This window comes from Thamnophis elegans, chromosome 8, assembly GCF_009769535.1.
Source record: "Thamnophis elegans isolate rThaEle1 chromosome 8, rThaEle1.pri, whole genome shotgun sequence".
Classification (NCBI taxonomy): Eukaryota; Metazoa; Chordata; class Lepidosauria; order Squamata; family Colubridae; genus Thamnophis; species Thamnophis elegans.
The window spans coordinates 45236505-45254617 of record NC_045548.1 but is presented as its reverse complement, the minus strand read 5'-3'; the positions used below and the strand labels follow the sequence as shown (position 1 = coordinate 45254617).

General features: G+C 38.1%; 1 protein-coding gene across 1 annotated transcript in view; it reads left to right on the top strand.

The window, feature by feature from the left end:
* Positions 1–18113, top strand: part of NCOA2 (nuclear receptor coactivator 2) — a 132671-nt gene that overhangs the window by 10616 nt on the left and 103942 nt on the right. Inside the window, 1 exon segment of the mRNA XM_032222794.1 lies at positions 3196–3272. The gene's annotated coding sequence lies outside the window, so the exon portion shown is untranslated.

Below are 18113 nucleotides of genomic sequence, written 5' to 3'. Positions count from 1 at the left end.
TGGCACGACAAAACCGCGCTACGCAAAATAGCGGAGATTAAATCGCGTCGTAAAGTTGCGACGTCATCACCGCACGTCATCACCGCGGGGACAACAGCGCGGCGACAGAAGGGCGTTCTTTGCCCAAAGGTAGCCATCCTCTCCAGCTGACAGCGGCAGCGGGCACGGGGCAAAGCGGGCTGCACAGCAGCAGCAGCAGCCTGCGGGAAGGGTCCAGCACAGCCACGGGGGGCAGCAGGAAGCCACGGGGGGCACGAGCAGGGCCGCCGACGCTGGCGGCGGAGGAGGACGCAGCGGCAGCGGCGGCTGAGGCTCTCCCGGGGCCGGCGAAGCGGGCTTGCCCGGCAGAGGCAGGCGCCCTCTTCTTCCTCAACATATCCTTGGATGGGCGGCCGCCGCCACCGGGCAAGCCGCTTTGCCGGCCCCGGGAGAGCCTCAGCCGCCGCCGCCGCCGCCTGCTCTTCCTCCAGGGGAGGCGCCGGCGGCGGAGGCCGCCATCCAAGGAGATGTTGTTGAGGAAGAAGAGGGCAGCCTGCCTCCGCCGGGCAAGCCGCTTTGCCGGCCCGCGAGAGCCTCAGCTGCCGCCGCTGCCGCATCCTCCTCCGCTTCCTGCTGCCCCCGCGGCTGAGCTGGACCCTTCCCGCGGGCTGCTGCTGCTGGGCAGCCCGCTTTGCCCCGTGCCCGCTGCCGCTGTCAGCTGGAGGAGGAGGGTACTTTGGAGGCAAAGAACGAAGCATGCAGAACGCCCTTCTGTCACCGCACTGTTGTCGCAGCGGTAGGGTCGTTTTTTCTTAGCGCTTCAGACGCCGCGGATTTGCCTCCGCACTTATGTCGGCGCGGATAAGGGCATCGCGGTTTGTGGTGGAACCGGCTTACAGCCCAACACCGTGCAGGACGTTTGGCATTTACCAGAGAACACCAAGATTGGCAAATTCGCCACTGGCGCCCTGTGCTCTTCACAGATAAAAGCATGTTCACACTGAGCACATGTGACAGATGTGACAGATGTGAAGGGTCTAGAGATGCGTGGAGAACGCTCTGCTGCCTGCAACATCCTCCAGCATGACCGGATTGGCAGTGGGTCAGTAATGGTGTGGGGTGGCATTTCTTTAGGGGGCCACACAGCCCTCCATGTGCTCGCCAGAGGTAGCCTGACTGCCATTAGGTACCAAGATGAGATCCTCAGACCCCTTGTGAGACCATATACTTGTGCGGTTGGCCCTGGGTTCCTCCTAATGCAAGACAATGCTAGACCTCATGTGGCTGGAGTGTGTCAGCAGTCCCTGCAAGACGAAGGCATTGATGCTATGGACTGGCCCGCCCATTCCCCAGACCTGAATCCAATTGAGCACATCTGGGACATCATGTCTCGTTCCATCCACCAACACCACGTTGCACCACAGACTGTCCAGGAGTTGGGGGATGCTTTAGTCCAGTTGTGCGAGGAGACCATCTGCCACCTCATCAGGAGCATGCCCAGGCATTGTAGGGAGGTCATACCAGCACGTGGAGGCCACACACACCACTGAGCCTCATTTTGACTTGTTTTAAGGACATTACATCAGTTGGATCAGCCTGTAGTGTTTTTTTTCCGCTTTAATTTTGAGTGTAACTCCAAATCCAGACCTCCATGGGTTGCTAAATTTGATTTCCATTGATAATTTTTGTGTGATTTTGTTGTCAGCACATTCAACTATGTAATGAACAAAGTATTTAATAAGAATATTTCATTCATTCAGATCTAGGTTGTCTTATTTTTGTGTTCCCTTTATTTTTTTGAGCAGTGTAGTTAGGTTTGGCAATCCATTGAACTGAATATAGAAAAGGCTGCAATCTTATGCATGCTTATTTTTTTCAATAGGACTTTTACCGTATGCTTAAAGTGTAGATGAGTTATAGTCATTTATTTACTGATTCAAATGTTTTGTTAGATCTCACATTTCTGCATATGAAGACTAGTTTCTGCACATGGAATATTTTTGTATGCTTTATGTTAGAAAAATATAGATTCCACATTTTTTCCCCCCTGTTCATGTCTTCCTATACACCTTTTCATACGCTTGTCCATATCTTTGAGGAAGAGAATATAACTTGGTTTTCTTGGTTACTTGGGTTCAAGCCATTGTGCCATGGGAGGACTATCAATATAACATCTCTTAATAGTCTGTAGAGTCTCCATCTAAATATAAATTGTAGAAAGTCATATTAAAAAAATTAATAACTTGTATTCCCTATTGAAAAATTGGAGAGGACACCAGTATTTTTTGAAATATTTGGCAATGAAATTACTGAAATTTCATGAATTTTTGGCTATTTTTAAAATATAGTTTTAGCTTTAGTGCCTATAAGCCAACTTTTTTAAAAATACTTGCCAGTATGCCACAGTTTTGTTCTGAAACAGATAAAATAATCTCTAGGTTTTTCATGCAATGATGATTGGAATACTAAAAATTGTTACTAAATGCTATAATTATAGGAACTTGACTTTTAATAGTTAGAAACTAGGTTCTTAGTTTTTATCAATATTTATCATACTAAATTTTCCAGATATCTGTACTGAAGGATATTTAACTTTTTGATGTCATAAAATGTTTATCTGGAGAATGATTTGATTAAGTCTATTTTCTGAGTTAATTTTAAGCAGGTTAAATATAATAAGCATGCTCAACTGCATCAATAAATTGCTCTTATTAGAGCAGAGTGTAGCTGGTTGGATGTAACTAATGCTTGTACATCGTTCTTTTAAATGCTCTATTGAAGAGACTTTGTTGCTTGCAATATGAAACCCTGCATTGGGTTGGCTTTTTAAAGCTAAAATTTCTTTACATGTAAATGATTTCCACACAGAAAACATTGGGGAAAAAAGAGAATAATATCCTTTACAAATGGTGGCTTAAATTATAAAGAAAAGGGTCATTTTATAGCACTTTAGAGCAGGGGGTCCCCAGCCTCTGGACCACAGTTTACTACCGGGCTATGGCCTATTTTCAGTCGGACTGTGCAAGTGGCAAGCAGGTACGTGTGCACAGCCCACCGTTCTCACAGTCTGGTTCTCCTGCCCCACCTTCAGGAGGCTGTCAAGTGACAAAGGTTGAGGACTGCTACTTTAGAGTGACAAAAAAGTAATGTGGCAATATAAAATAAGCAATAGAATTTGATGTGAATTTATTGTCTTTTTCTTTGTTTTGTTTATAGCAAGCTTGAGATGTATCTGAAGATTGAAGTTTTCAAATATACAGCCAGTACTGATTTAACTGTCTCATTGAGTCTTGGTAAGTTGTCTTTATTAAGTTATCATTATCAGGAATGAAGCATATGGAATGAAGTGTTCCACAAAAAATAGTTCATGTTGTGTTTTCATTCTCATCTAGGTTTTTTATGTTGAAAAGAGGTTTCATATAGTCACATAATAAAAAGACTTATTAACTAAGTCAAATTGAAAAGCAGGCCTTGAAATAGATTTCCTACCACATGTTTGGACTCTCCCTTAGGAATCCTTTTGATTCATGCCTGGAGTCCTTGGGACTGGCCATCTTTCCTCACCTTGTAGAGTCTGAAGTGGAGATATCCAGTCTTGAGGTCCTAATGATGGAGTACCTGGCTCCATTATCTTTCTCTTACCACTCTTGCCAAAGAAAGTTCCTATCAGTTTTTTTCTGTAGTGGAAGCTCTAAGAAGGAACGCTAAAACAGAATCCAAAGCAAAATATTGCAATTATTTTGTTTTGGCTTTAGTAAAAAATCCTGCTGTTGCTTTGCAAAGCAGGTGTAAAAGTTAGTTCTTACACATTCCTTAATATGAAATCAAATCTGACCATTGCAAAACAAGGGACAGATGAAAACCAACCTTTTCACACAAGAGAGGAGATGGGTAGCCTATTTCATAGAGCTTGCTCTTGAAACATAGCAATCATTAGATATATTTCATTATGGCTTTGAGTCTTTTTTTCAGTACAAGTAACTTATCAGAAAGTCTTATCTCATGTGAGCTTGGCTAATTGGTTCCAGTCCTGCCTGTTGGACTGGAAGTCTGACAACAGCATCAAGGTATGCTTTGTTGGCAGCTTTGTTGAAGTGAGGCACTTTTTTAAAAAGCTTGCATTAGCTTCCTCAAAGTTGTATTTTGAGTTTATGTAATTACACCTTATTGTGAAAGTTTTACAATTTCAGTTTCATTTCAGACCTTTTAAAAAAATTGTAAATCTTTAAAACTCTGCAGGCAGACAATGAAATGAATAAAAAAAGTATCACCCTGTTTTCAAAGATAATGCCCTTGTCTTGGGGTTATATCTGATGGATTAAGAGTAATCCATCAGAAGAGTTTCTGATGGCTCAATCAACATTCTACCCCTGACAAAATCAGGGGTAGCAAAAAAAATTAGATTTCACCACTGAACAAAATATAGAAGAAACAATAAACAGTAACTATTTAAATATAAATATAGTCAGATTATTTTTGTTTACATTTGCACAATTTCCCTTTATATAAATTTATGTGGCTTTAGAGAGAATGACTTGGTTTAGTTACAAATAGATTACTGCCTGTCTAACTAGAGGTCAATGTCTACCACCAGCATGCCTGGAATAGAATTTACTATCACTTTTCCAAGCTTTTGTTTTTACCAGCTCCACTTGAAAACAAGGTAAGATTCATGCAGGCTTGTGGCTGAACAAAAAGTTTCAGAGTAGTAGCAGCATAGGCATATAGGAATTGTTTGTCCTTTTCACAATTACTATAATCTTTTTTAGGTTATTGTGTTATGATTTTGTCTTGTCAAAGCACAGTGCTTCCCACTGCTTTCTCATCCCATCAGTGATTTTTCCCCCCTTCCGGTTGCTTCCCTAGGCTAGTCTTTCTTCTTCTTCTTCTAATGGGTCCTATTGTTACTCAGCCTTTATATTTGAACCATCATCATCTTTCCATCAAATGTAAACATGATTAGCTATGATATAAAGCATAGTATAAAGCACCGGACGGATGAGTCTTATGTTTTGCCTGTGTCCCATTATTTTTGAATCTGAAAGTAGTATTAAAAGCAGTGTGTAAAAAAAAAATCAGAAATTTTCTGTTATTTAAAGTATTCTATTAAAAGAAAGATCAAACTCTTGCACCATCTAAAGTAGATATTTAAAGCCTACACTTTTTTGTCTTAGGATTTTTAGAAAATGAACTTTAATTTTATGAATAATAACAGTGTTTTTCAAGTTTTTGATATACAGGATTCTGATTGTGGTTGCTATTTTCTACTGTATGGTATTATATTACCTAGAAGAGTGGGTGATAACAAAAACTGGCAATCATCTCTACCATCTCCAAATGACTAGATGAAGGCAGATTTGTCTCCAGTGTCTGAATGAAGATAGTGAAAGAGCTACCCAAGTGACTGCTTGACAGTAACTGGTGCTAATTAAATACAGAGAGATAATGACACTGATTCTGGATGAAAGCCAGATTTTCTTTGGCTTTCAGAAAACTTAATTTTCTAGCTCTGTTTATCTGTTAGCTTGGTGTGATATTGCAGCTGAGTTGGAATTCATAGTGAAAACAATGAGTATCTTCTTTATGAAATTAGTTAATTTAATATTTATGCATTTGACAATGTATTGAGCAAAGAGTTGTTGATATTTTTAATTAATGATGTATCATTGTGCTCCAGTCCATCCCAATATTTCTTCTACACTGCTTGTTAATAGTTTGATTAGAAATCATCAGTTGAGATTATGCTATGTTCATATACAAAAGTACTTTATTTGCTCTGAAATGCTTATGGGTTTGTATACTGTCTAATGTTTGCGAATCGACACGTTCTATTACTTCTGTGCAACTGTAATCCCAAGATTAAGTCTCCAGGTTTGTGGTTTGCACTGCTGAAACAATTTACTTGTGTAAGAATTGCACCACAAATGTAACACAAAGCATTACAGGTAATCATTAACATACAGCCACAATTGAGCCCAGAATTTTGGTTGTACAGCGTTGCAATTGTAAGTCAAGTCACCAGGTGACTGGATTTGATTTTATGACCATATTTACAATGTTATTAAGAAAGTCATTGTGGTCATTAAGTAAGTCACTTGGTCATTAAAGAATTCACATGGTGGTAACTCCAAATCCAGTTCATCTAATGGAAAAAACAGCAAAAGGTTGCAAAATGTGATTGTGGGATGCTATAATCAGTAGGGATGATGAAGTAACTTCAAGGACAGGTGTAAGTAATGTTTTCAAGTCTGTCATAACTTCTAATAGTTATGTGACTAGCTGTATGTTAAGGACTACCTGTATGAAACATCTGCTATTCAGCGTTATGTCATGTATTTGAGGTATGCTTGTTCCAGTAAACTCAGTATTGTATTGGTAGCAATACAAGTTGCTGAAAAGGTTTTAGTTTTGTATAATTTTGCTTAATATTTGTATTTGTGAGAATATGTTGTGAATTCCAGAAGAACATATAGTAGATATAGAAAGTCTGCCCACACTTATTAAAATGCCAGTTTTTTTGAGATGCAAAAAAATCAGATCAAGGTAAATCACTTCAGGATTCTTTCGACCTTCAATATAATGTATAAATTACAGTTTAATTGAAAAAGAAGCTGAAATCTTTTAGGGGGAAAACATAATAAAAAATCTGAATAATATGGCTGCAAAATGTTCACACCCTCTTATAAGTGGGGATATGGCTATGTTCAGTTTTAACCAGTCATATTAAAATTGATGCTAAATAGTCAGTACACAGCCGCCATCAATTAAAGTGACTCTAATTAAGCCCATATGAATTTCAACTGTTCCAGAAGGGTTTTTTTTTTGTTTGCATTTACTCAGTTGCCTCTTACAGCAAAGTCCATCTTCTGTAAAGAGCTTACAAAGCATCAAAGGGATCTTGTTGTAAGATACCAGTCAGGAGAAGGTACAAAAAATGCTCCAAGGCATTGGATATACCATGGAACATAGTGAAGACAGTCATCACTAAGTGGAGAAAATATGGCACAACAGTGATACTAGCAAGAATTGGATATGCCTTCAAAATCGATTTTTAAAAAACGAAGAAGAAAACTGGTCCAAGAGGCCTACAGCAACCTAAAGGAGTACTGGTTGTGTATTACATGCGACAACAATCTCCTGTATCGTTCATATGACTGGGCCATGGGATGTCAATAAGGAAGCATTTTCTAACAAAGAAAATACCCAAGCCCAGCTACATTTTGCAAATGCTTACATCAAGTCTGACATAAGCATATGGGAAAATGTGTTTCAATCGGATGAGCCCAAGGTTGAACTTTTTCGACATAATTCCAAAAAGTATGTTTGGCCCATTAAACGGCATTCTGCATCACCAGAAGTATTCCATATCCACAGTGAAGCATGGTGGTAGCATTATGCTTTGGGACTGCTTTTCTTCAGCTAGAAAGCGCTTTAACTTTTAGTTAAGGGTAGAAGGAATTATGAACAGTACAAATATCATTCAATTTTGGCACAAAAGTTGCTAAAATGCTAAAGATGAAGAGAAATTTCAATTTCAACATGACAAAAACTCAAACCATACCTCAAAAAAAAAAAAAAAAAAAAAAAACAACCCAAACGAATGCCCTCACTAGAAGATGATCAAAGTTTTGGAATGGCCTAGCCAGAGCCCAGACTTGAATCCATCTGAAAATCTGGGATGAACTGAAGAAGACTGTGCACAGGAGATGTCCTTGCAATCTAACAGTTTTGAAGTGGTTTTGAAAGGAAATGTGTCATGCTGATAAGGCTTCTACCCCAAAAGACTGAATACTATCATAAAATCAATATGTGCTTCAAGAAAGTATTACCGTGTTTTTCAGTGTATAAGATGGACTTCCCCCAAAAGTGGGTGGAAATGCCTGTGTTTTATACAGCGAATGTTGTATGAAGTAGGTAGATAGATAGAATGAAGTCCCACCTACCCACTGACCCCCACCCTTCATCCTCTGCCTCCTAGCAATGTGCCTCCTTACAGCAAACAGCCTGGTTAGCTTTAGCACAGCCTGACTTTGCATGAGCAGCCGATTTGTGGTTGGACCTGCCTCCTGGAATACCGCTTATCAGCTGTTCCAGGCTGCGGGAATCGCCATCACCGTCCATCGCTGCTGCTGCCTGTCACTGACTCTGCACGCCCATTTTCTGCCACAGTGCGTCCCGTTTTTGGCCTCCACACGTCCCATTTTGGGCCCATTCTATGCGGCGGGGATCACCACCACTGCCTATCCCCACCACCTGGAACAGGCCAAAAATGGGATGCATGGAGGCTGAAAATGGAACATATGGAAGCCAAATATGGGACATGCAGAGGTGGCGATAGGTTGCAGCAGCGATGCATGGTGGTGATCTCTGCAGCCTGGAACAGCTGATAGGCAGTATTCTGGGAGGCAAGTCCAATTGCCAATCAGCTGCTCATGCTAAATCAGGCTGTGCTGAAGCTGACCTTGCTGTTTGCTGTAAGGAGGCAAATTGCTGGAAGGCAGAGACAGTGAATCTTATAGTCTGGAGCATCTTATAGTCCGAAAAATATGGTAATTTAAGGGAGTGCACACTTATGCAATCATGTTAAGTTTTTAATTTTTTTCCCTCGAAAATATTTCAGTTTGTTTTTCAATTCTATAGCTTAAAGGTAAAAAAAAAACACAGAAGTGATTTATCTTGGTCTGATTTTTTACATTTTTTACTGGGCATTTCAACAAAGGTGTATAGACTTTCTACATTCACCATACAAGAATGTTCTGCTAGCATTTAGCCATACCTTGCCAACCCTAGGAATATTGTTGAAATCCTGAATCAGTGCTTGGAAACTATGAGGATCAAAATGTGGTAAAATAAGCTTATTTAAACCCATTCAAGATGGAATTGTTATTCAGATTGCACCCTAACAATAGTGATTCCTGTAATTATTTTGGATTGAGTTGTTCTCTACCTGAATGAGTTAGTCCATGACTAAGTGTTCCTCCTGGGCAATTTTGAATAGAACATGGAAGGTTTGGCTGGTTCACCAGCTATAGTCCTACCTTACACAGGGTTGCCTCTAGAGATGGAAGGTAACAGCTGGTAGGGAATGGATCAGCTAGAGTGGTGATGAATTAGTCCAACAAGTGAAGGATGACATCTATTTATAAGTTGCTGCATTAGTTGCTAGTAGGTTTCCAGACCCAATGCAGAGTGCTGAATTGTTGTATTTAAAGCACTATAGTATAACACTAGTTTATATCAAGTAATACCTTGTCAGAATATAATTTCCCTTCTCAATTTGGTCATTGTATGCCATTTCAGTCTCTCTCTTTCTTCCCCTCATCCTCCTTTAGAAGTCCATGAAGTACATTCATGTGTAGTAGCCCATTTTTCTGGAAGCTTTGGAGGAGGGTAAGTTCAAAGTTTGGATCAAGTTAATAGGGTCTCTTAAATAGTTTTATTAGGATTTTTGTAGAAGTTACAGATTTATTATTGTATTGTCTTTGTTCCACTGTTCACTCCCCAGAGTTCAAGAGTGGGCTGTAAAATAAGTAAAAGCAATACAATACAATAGCAGAGTTGGAAGGGACCCCTTGGAGGTCTTCTAGTCCAACCCCCCGACTAGGCAGGAAACCTTATACCCTTTCAGACAAATGGCTACCCAACATCTTCTTAAAGACTTACAGTGTTGGGGCATTTACAACTTCTGGGGGCAAGCTGTTCCATTGATTAATTGTTATAACTGTCAGGAAATTTCTCTTCAGTTCTAAATTGCTTCTTTTTTTTCTTGATTAGTTTCCACCCTATTGCTTCTTGTTCTACACTCTTGGAGAATATCTTGTCTCCCTCTATTGTGGCAACCCCTGAGATACTTGGAACACTGCTATCATGTCTCCCCTATCCTTTTCATTAACTAGACATACCCAGTTCCTGCAACCGTTCTTCATATGTTTAGTCCCCAGTGCCTAATCATCTTTGTTGCTCTTCTCTGCACTCTTTCTAGAGTCTCCTCATCTTTTCTACATTGTGGTGACCAAAACTGAATGCCCGTATTCCAAGTGTGGGCCTACCAAGGCATTATAAGTGGTATTAACACTTCATGTGATCTTGATTCTATCTCTCTCTTTATGTAGCCTAGAACTGTGTTGGCTTTTTTGGCAGCTGCTGCACACTGCTGGCTCATATTTAAATGGTTGTCCGCTAGGACTCCAAGATCCCCTTTCACAGTTACTACTGTGAGCAAGGTAAACACTATATTGTCCCTGTGCATTTGTTTTTCTTGCCTAAATGTAGAACCTTACTCTTTTCACCATGCATTTCATTTTATTAAATAGTGACCAATATTAAGTTGTCAAGATCCTTCTGTATCTTAAGCCTGTCTTCTGGAGTGTTGGCTATTCCTGCCAGCTTGGTGTCATCTGCAAATTTGATGAGTTCCCCATATTCCTTCATACAAATCATTGATGAAGATGTGAAGGGTACTGGGCCCTAAAGCAGAGCCTTGGGTTAGCAATTGCATTTACACGTACTGTATTTTTCGGAGTATAAGACGCACTGGAGTATAAGACGCACCAAAGCTATGAAGAGGCAATTTAAAAAAAAAGTAGGCTAGGTAGATAGAGGGATAGAGTGGGAGAGAAGGAAAAAGCAATACAGTAGGTAGGTAGGTAGGTAGGTAGGTAGGGTAGGTAGGTAGCGTAGGTAGGTAGAGGGGTAGGTGGGTAGATAGGTAGATAAAGGGCTAGAGAGAGAGAAATAGGGATAGATAGCTAGATAGATAGATAGATAGATAGATAGATAGATAGACTAGATAGATAGATAGATAGATAGATAGATACAGTAGATAAGTCAGGAGAGAGAGAGTAGGTAGGTAGATAGATAGAGGGATAGAGAGAGAGAATTACAGTACGTAGGTAGAAGAGAGAGAGGTGGGTGTAGGTAGGTAGGTAGGTAGGTAAGGGATAGAGAGAGAAATATAGAAAGAGAGAGAGAGAGAAATACAGTAGGTACGGTAAGGGCGAGACCGAGAGAGTAGGTTGGTTGGTAGATGTTTCCAGATGTATTTATCCATGTGCTGGAGAAGGAATTGCTGACAAACCTTAAGACTTGTTTCTGCTGGCACAGCACTTGATCAGTGTAATTCTCATCAGTTAAAGAGCTTCCAAAAGGAAAAACAAAAAGTTTTTGCACTCTGCAAACCTCTGAAAAACGGCCATTTTTCATGAAACAAAGACCTGGTTTTTTTTTCAAATAAAAGGCATGAATAGCCAGGGGTTTGGGGCTTGCAGATGCTCCTATGGGTGCAGAAAACAGCAAAATATGGCCTGTTTTTTGTCAAAAAATGCATGCATAGCCTTATGAAGGGTTATAGAGTGCTGCTGAGGTCTGGGGAGGAGCAAAAAAGCCATTTTTTTGCTCATTTCTGCTCTCCCCAAGCCCCCAGGAGCTCTCTGAAAACCTTCATAAGGCTAGCTACGGCCATTTTTGGTGAAGGGGGCAGGGCTTCGGGAAGGCAAAAAATGCTGTATTCGATGTATAAGACGCACCCAGATTTTCAGCCTCTTTTTTTGAAGAAAAAAGATACGTCTTATATTCTGAAAATACGGTATATACCACTTCATAGTGCTTTTTGAGCCCCTATCTCAGCGGTTTAGTACCAGCATATTGCCCGCAATAATCTGGAACCTCGGAAGGATTGAAGGCTGAGTCAACCTTGAACTGCTCAGAATCGAACTCCTGTAGTGAGCAAGGAGTTTAGCCTGCAGTACTGCATTCTATCCATGGTGCCACCATGACCTCATGCATTGAGTGTAGGTAATTAGTTTGCAGTTTCACAGTTTGATAGGAAATATCATAGACATCTGATGAAGGTAATCAAAATACACTAAAATCTACAAAAAGGAACATTAAATTAAAATGTGATTTTTTAAGTTAATACATATTTTGGATAGAGCTGCTTTAGTTCATCTGAATAAGTTTCACAAACTTGCCAAGAAACAAGCCAGTACATCTTTTAAAAGGCAAGGTCTTGCGCCAAGAAATTTATCAAAATCTTCACTTCTAATTTGTTTCAAATTGCTAATTCATACTTTTGCACTCAATAATAATGGAACAACCTTTTGTTGTGGCCATAATGTGCCAAAATTCTAAATTGGTTCAGGAAGAGACGTGCTTTTCTGAATTGGAAAACAGATGATATACCCTCCAATCCATCAATCCATTGTATTTCTTGCAAGCAGGATGATTTAAAATTGAAGAAAAGTAAAAAACAAAAACCCCTTTCTTCCTCCTATAAGCTGCCCTTTTCTGCATTAAAGTACTTGGATTGTAATTCTTCATTTGGGTTGTTTCAGCACAAACAGCATTGCCTAACAAAACAGAGGAATTTGTGTGGTATGGTTAAAGTCTAGCAAATTCATAATATAGCTTTCTTAGCTCAGTTTTCTTTAATCATAAGCATGTATCTTAGCCTGAATTATATATAAGTATATATGATTAAAGGAAATAAGAAATAGGAGTTAGAGGGTAAGTAAAATAAGATTGAATAAATTATTGTAATTAATGTATTGCCAATCACACAACATATCGTGAACATTTCAAAATCTTCTGAAGATTCCAGTGCTAAAATTTATAACAAACTGTAATAATATGCATATTTTTGCAACAGATTTGCAACATAACTGCCCTGTTTGAATTTGCATATTCTATCCCAGGAGAATGAATTTCTGATACTCTGGCATACATCTAGGTGTTTGCTACTTTGGTACATACATACATACATACATACATACATACATTAACATAATACATACATACATACATACATTGTTGCATTTTGTGTGATAAATAAATAAAGGGAGTAGTAGTATAGATCTATTTCAAGCTATTTAGCTCTCATCAGCTAGCCATACCTTAATGGGAATCAAACCTGGGCGTGTATTACATATCAGGCAGTTATATTAGCCACTAAGCCACAGGATCTCTTCCTTTATCAGCTAGGCCAGGGAAATAGGTATGTATTTAGTGTCACAACCCCTGGTATGCCCAAATATGGGAGGGAGCATACTGCTTCCTTTCTCTGTCGATTGGCTCATCACAAGGGACCATCACGACAGAAAACCATTATTTTTTACTATCGCCTTTGTTAATTTGTGTGCATTTGTGCTGATAAATAAATAAAGGGAGGACTAGTATAGATCTATTTCAAGCCTATTTAGCTCTCATCATTAATCTAATAGTAAATACAGATGTGCATAAATAGAAGTGCTTCTTGACGTACAACTACAAGTGGGACCAGGAATTTCAGTCATAAGTTGTTGTGGTCATAAGTTAAGTCAGGCTTGATTTCTCAACTATTTTTACAGTGATCATTAAGTGAATCATAAGTTACGTTAATCCACCTTCCCTATGGGTATTGTTGGCCCAAAATTGTAAAAAATTGCAACTCCATTTAATTCCAGGATATGCAACTGGTTTGTAATATTATCCAGTTGCCACGTACCCTACTTATGATCTCGTGACCAGTGGGTAGTGTGATAAATACTTTTTCAGAGGCATTGTAACTTTGAACTGTCATTAAACAAATGGTCATAGTTTGAAGACTCCTATAAAATAATGATAATAAATCTATTTTGCTTTGATTATTTTAATGTTTTCAGTTCCATATATCTGGGAGTCCTAGAACATTATTGGCATATATATGCAGCTACATTACTAATGACTTACAGCTTTTTAGCTACCTACTCGATTTCAAAATTAAACACTTTAGAAATTACATTGTTGTTCATTTTTTATATTTATTTTATTTGCTTTACTAAAAAACTATTGATAATTTATAAAAGCAATATCCAAATACATTTCTAGTGGCAGCTTATATCAGCCTTTCGGGGCATTTGTTCACATTTCAGATAGACAATTAATTTTAAATATATTTTACTGAAAAGGGTTTTTATTTTCCATTTTTTATTTTCATACACTCACATATATACTGTGCATAGCCGGGAGCCATAACACATTAACAGTAATCACAGCAATTCCTCTTGTCAACAATACCACAAAAATAGAACCCCCATATACCTCTTCCACTCTCCGTACAACTCTTCTTCCACCCCCCTCCAACTTTCTATCTTCCCACCATCATCCCCCTCTACCCTACTTCCCCTCCCCCTCTACCCACTCCTCTCTCCCGATTCCATCCCCTCCCTGCTTCCCCTTCTCACCTTCCCTCCCATCCTCTCTCCCACCCTCTCTACCCATCTTCTTCTATCCACTCCTCCTGCCCCTTGGTGTATTTCCACTATATGTCAATATACTTAACTTAAACTCCTATTTTTACAGAGAAATTTAAAGAAAAACAGTATACATGTGAAGTTGCATTGCATTGAAATCTAACACATCGTATAGTATAAATCCCTCCCTTCCCCCCCCCCCGACTTCCCAGAGCCCATACACGGTATAGTTTTTTAACAAACACAGTCTAAAATCTATTGAGAAAAAAGAAATAATTAAAAAGGTTAATCACATCTCTACATCGATCTTAGCTTCTCTTGTACGTAGCAAGAAGAAGCGTAGCAATTTTAAATATATTCTACAAGACTTTTTAAATAGTTTACATCAGTATACAAATTTGGTAAGAATCATGGTCAGATTATTGGAACAAACAATAATAGTGACTAGTATTTCAGTCTACATTTTATTCCTATTATATGTTGCTGTACTTTTTAACAGCTAATTGTGACTGAAAAATTCACCTCTTAAACATTTTTCTATAAAATTTTAATGTCTGGATTCATATTATGCAAATAATCATGGTTTGCTGAATATCAGATAGATACATTCTAAACTAAAACAAGTATGGCATATTGTTTCGGCAATATGTATCAATTCTCTAATATCTTAATTTTGTAAATTTTTCCATAACTTTGCTGGAAAGCTTTGGTCTTTTGTTTTAAAGCCCTCTAAAGTTTTTATTAGAACTTAGATAATGATGCTGGTTTGGACTTGGATGGAATTTGTCTCTAGAATTCTGATGTGTGAATATTGAAATTGAAACATGCAGGATTTAAGCTACAAGATTTTAGAAGAAAGCATACAGATAAATGAGAATGAGCTGTTTTTCATGCATACTATATATTAACTGTAGGCTAAATATAAGGAATTATTCACGATTTACTGTTTAGACTGGTCAAACTGGAAGTGTAATTAATAAATCCTGATTCTTTTGCTAAAGAAAATCCAAATCTGTGTCTACCTAAAAGATATTGAATCAGGCTTAATGAGAATTTATATGACTTGTAAGCCCACTACCTTTAAAAAAAATACTGGAAAGTTTAAGAATATGGTAATCTATAACAAGGGTTGGTTTAATAATATGACATTCAGAAACTTTCCTCTAGACATTACACCTTTTCAAACACATTTCTAATATTGGCATTACTCCATTTATAGTTATGCTACTTAAGTTCATATATTTGTCCCCAGTAAAAGAAAATCTACTTATATAATAATATGTTAAAAAATTAATAAGGAATACTTTAAAAGTATGTTTAGGAGTAAAATTAGATCACTTCTGAAAGTTGTGCAGCAGTTATTTTGTCTTGTTAGTCTTTTAGATAAGTAACAAGTCAACTGGGATGAAAATGGAAGAACGAAACATTTATTATGTCCTATCTAAAATAATACCTCTCCTCTGAGCACTCAGAAATGAAGAGATATTTGTGTTTCTGTTGAAAACTATTGGTGTACTTGTTTCAAATATTCAATAATATAAATTCAATATAATTTATATTTAAATACATATTTATTTTCTTATTTAAGCTTAATAAATACGACCCCTAAACAGTGAGGGTGCATGTTTTCAGAAACCAATTGGAAAAACTCGCATGCACAAAAACATCTCTCTGTTGCATGCACTCGTCAGGGCCGCATTCCAGAAAAGTCACATTTCCAGGTTCTAGCATACATGCATGCCAGCGGTTTTTGGCACTGCCACGCATATGAAGGGATCGCGCTCTGGAAAAGCCAAACTTCAGGGTTTCTGACATGCATGCACACCCAACAATCATCTGGTGGGGCGCGCATGCCCCCCACCAGTGTTTGGTACTGCCGCGCAGGCGAAGGACATCTGATCATTGCACACACATGTGCTCCAGAAACCCAGAAAAACAGGCAAGGCCATGCGTGCCAGGTGACATGAAGTTCGTGTGCCACTTTGGGCATGCGTGCCATAGGTTCTCCATCACAGACTTAGAAGATACAAAGAACAATATGATTTCAAAAAAGAAAATATGAGTTAACTTTCTCAGTACATTCTTTAATTGACACTGATATAATGTTTTTTCAAACTCCTTTTGCACATTTTACATACCCATTTGGTTTTAAAAGTAATATTTTAAAAGATATTTTACATTGAGCCTATCTTGCATCAATTCATCTAGGTCATGTCTCTGATACTTGTGGCTGCATAAGCAAAAACTGTTTTTTGAAACTCTCCTCATCTTGTTTCATTGCATTAGAGATGTCAGGGTTGATTGTAGACCTGGTCAGGACTGTCAAATGTAGTAATTTAATTACTAAATGCAACAATAGTGCCAACTTTAGGATGAATAAAGTCATCTAAAATATGTGTTTAAATGCCATAAAAATAACAAAGAGTTATATAGTTGCATAATTACTTAGTGAATTTGTTAAAATACAATTGAGAATAGCTTATTATTTAAGGAGAATGGATAAATACTGAGATATTGTCATGTTTCCTAAGAATGGTAATTTAATACTTCATTCTCATTCCAATATAACAATACAGACCTGTTTTGACACATCTGTACAAAATTCTTTACCAAGAATTTGGTTGGTTTCTGTATTTATAACTTTTATAAAATAACACAATATACTTTCATAGAATTCCACTGAACTCATGAGATTTTAACTAAGAATAATATTCAGTATAACTTTCATCTGTAAAAACAGACTTAGCATGTTTGACAATACTGCTGTTGTCTTGAAAATATTTAAACTAATTGTAAACTTGAAACAATGTATATCTGCATTGTATGCCAAATGGATATGTGAAGTTACAGTCTGTTAAGTTAGGCATTCTTGTGCACTCCAGATTGTTTGGATTTCAGATATCATCAGATTCAGATAGCAGATAGAGTAATAACAAGTGACAGTAGAAATTGCAGCCCCAGTATAGCTAAAGACACCAGGTTGTCATTCTCTTGGTAATAACGTTGTCCAAAATATTCGATATTTGCATTTTTGTGTGCTTTAATAAGTATTGAGTCAGTAATCAATCAGTCCTGGTTTCCAGAACAGTTAAATTTGTTCAGTAAAATGTTTTAGTCTTGTTATTTCCACTATACCTATTCAAACACAAATTGCAATCTGTTTATTTCCCAAAAGAGAGCAAACACTATCCCCATTAAACAAAATGCACCGTAGCATATATTTGAATTTCATATAGCCTTAATTCCTGTGGGGGTATATTGAGAAACTAGTTTAAATATACAGTAGTAATTGTTAATAAAGTTCACCAATTCCCTTAACATAGGTTCAATGAATACCTTTAAATTATATTGCTTGTAGCTTTCAAAACTGGAATTATTTCATTTGTTTATATTAATCATTAATCAAATTTGCAGCTCTTTAAGGGCTCTAGCATTTACATTAGTTTAAGAGCAAAAGCGACTCTCGCCAATAGATTCTTAAGCCAATTAGAAGATTCATTTGCATTCTACTCTAAGCAGTTTTAGAGTTTCTTTAACTTCAGTATTAATGCTTCAAATTACATTTAAGTAATTCATTTTAAGCTGGTGTTAGAGTTATCAGGCTTGTATAGTCTAATATCATCTCCTTCCAGATGGAATACCTAACCAGATTTTATGAAAATAAAATAAACTTTCATATGTAGAGTGCCACACAGAATAGTAATGTTTAATTTTTTGATACATACTAGTGTAACTGCAATAGAGAGTTGTCTATGGCCGTGATGGCGAACCTATGGCATGCATGCCACAGATAGCACCTGGAGCATTGTTAGGGCACACATTGTCCTGTCAGCTGGCCAATGTGCATGTGCGTGCTGGCCAGCTGACTTCGGCCTTATTTTGAAGCTGTTTGTTCGCCCTTCGGAGGGCTTCCTCGAAACCTCTGGA